Below are 2,418 nucleotides of genomic sequence, written 5' to 3'. Positions count from 1 at the left end.
ATGTTTAGTGTGGTGGTGACGGCGCAGATTATATTCTATTGCAACAGCAACCGTTTCGTTGCAAATTATTTATTTATATATATATAATATTATAAATTAGGCATACCGGTGAGGCATTCCGGATGGTTGGCATGATACAATGCGTACGTTTCAGTCCAGTCATCATTGAAGGACCTGTTTTCAATATCAACTTTGCGTTTCGTAGCCTTTGAGAGTGCCATTTTACCTCTGTTAAGAGACCCTCCTGTCACCTTCCTCGGTGTTTGTTTTTCAAGTGCTCTATAAGTAAAATTACTAATTGAGTTGAGGCAAAGTATCTATCACCCTGGTGGTTTCTGTGGTGTAGGTGATAGGAACCTACTCATAAGTGCCTTCAGTTTTGTAGTGAATGGAAAAAGTATTAACAATAAACATCATCAAAATGTATACCAAAATTTGATTTTTTATTTAAGGGTCCGGCCCCCAAGGAGACTGTCTGGCAAAATTCTGGCCCTCTGACAAATATAGTTGATGACCCCTGGTCTATGCATAGCATGAAAAGGAATTGTTCTGGTGGGTGAAAACCAAAAGGTGATATTGAACTCCAAATTAAGGTTACATGCACATAGGGCTGTAACGATAACAGCGTCAAGGCAATACCGGCGGTGACAGAACAATTCCATGGTGATGGCATCATCGCATTTTTTATTTATTTAATTTAAAAAAAATTGCTGATGAAAGTTCCAGGAGTGCATATGTCGTGTGGTATGAAATATAATGGACACGGCCGTTGTTTAATAATCATCATTGGTGGTCGTCTAAGTTTTATTGTCACTTCATCTTTGCACAAGAGGAGGATTGACAGTCTATTAAATATATGTGTAATTTCTTTTGTGTGTTTGATTCTAACTAATTATTTCTTGGCTTGAGTATCTGTGCTATCTACAGGTAGCGTTTAATATAGTATACAGTAAGGAAGGGAATGAAATGTCTCTGTTCTCAGCTGGGATGGACAGCATAGTGCTGCAGTTACATCATTGCACTTTAGCCTTGCAGCTAGTGGAAATTCCTTCTGCTTATAGCTTAATCCTGAAAAAACAGCAAGGTTGACTTTTAGCCTGCCATGTGTTTATCTTATCTTTTTAGGGGGTAGCCCCCTTCACTTTACCGGCAGTATTGACAAAATATTTTGTCTTTTGTCTTAATTGTTCCCTTTTACTTCCCTCACTTCAAATTGCCTTTGCAATCTTTTTTTCATCTTGCTTTTCATCACAGGTGCACTCATGCACTCCTTGTGCAACTATACAGGCACTGAAGTCCCTCGCTTAAGGCAGCTGCCATTCTCGCTCTAACTTATACTACTTTCGTAACAGAGGGGTTAGCCTTACTTTGGTAACACATGCTTACTTGGCCCACCATACACAGCACATGACGGTAGTTTAGTGCAATGAAGGCAATTAACAGAAATGAACCACATTCCCATAAGTTTCCTTATGTATAATGTTAAGTACTTCCCCAATTATTCCATACAAATTTCTATGATTTAAAAGATGTATATAAATAAAATATAAACTGGTAATTCTTCTTCTCTCTGTTAAACTTTATTTCCAACAGGAAAAAAACAAATAATTACGTACTTTTCTTATACGCACACAATAAACGTAAAACATAAAAGTCAATCAATTAAACAACCAATCAGAGCCATCCAACATAAAACAGCCTTCTCATTCAGTAGCATTTCTTTATGCTGGTACACACAGTCCATTTAAAGAAAACTTCAATTAAGAAATAAAAAATAGTCTTTTATATAATTTGAAAGTCACATAATTAAAAACGAGCACTGTGAAAGGTTTGGCCACACTCAGTTGACTGGCTTCTCTTCTGTATAATTAACCTCTTTGGACCCAATAACTGCAGTGTGAGCTACTGACTTCTAATTGAAGCTGTGTGTGACCTTCCAGCTAAACTACTTTTGTCTCCTCAAATAAAAATAACAGTAAAAACGAATGACTATGTTTTGAGACTGACCAATTTTATTTTAAGCATGATACAATGCTGAGATATGGTCATGTTCTTCTTTCACTTCACTGCTACTGCACTGCTTATCACTAATGGGGTCTGATAAGGTCGGTGTTTGTCCAATGAGAGCAAATGCTACAGTTGTATAACACTGTATTGAACTTGTGTTTTCTATCTTGGAGGATGATAGTTTTAGTATTTAGATAATAGCTTCTGTCTTATATCATTATATTATCTTTGCTGTAATAATACTGAAGTTTTTACAGATAATATATTGAAGAACATTTAGTAATATATATGTTGTTTTAAATATCTTTATTATTGTATTCTATTTTAATCATGAGAACTTTTGTGTGAACAGTGCCACACATTTCAATTCAATTTCAATTCAATTTTATTTATAGTATCAACTCATAACAA

General features: G+C 35.5%; 1 protein-coding gene across 2 annotated transcripts in view; it reads left to right on the top strand.

Moving 5' to 3' along the window:
• Positions 1–2,418, top strand: part of ca5a (carbonic anhydrase Va) — a 31,237-nt gene that overhangs the window by 20,220 nt on the left and 8,599 nt on the right. The gene's annotated exons all lie outside the window — the stretch shown is intronic.

Source organism: Etheostoma spectabile, chromosome 8 (assembly GCF_008692095.1).
Source record: "Etheostoma spectabile isolate EspeVRDwgs_2016 chromosome 8, UIUC_Espe_1.0, whole genome shotgun sequence".
Lineage (NCBI taxonomy): Eukaryota > Metazoa > Chordata > Actinopteri > Perciformes > Percidae > Etheostoma > Etheostoma spectabile.
This window is presented reverse-complemented; position numbering and strand designations above follow the sequence as displayed.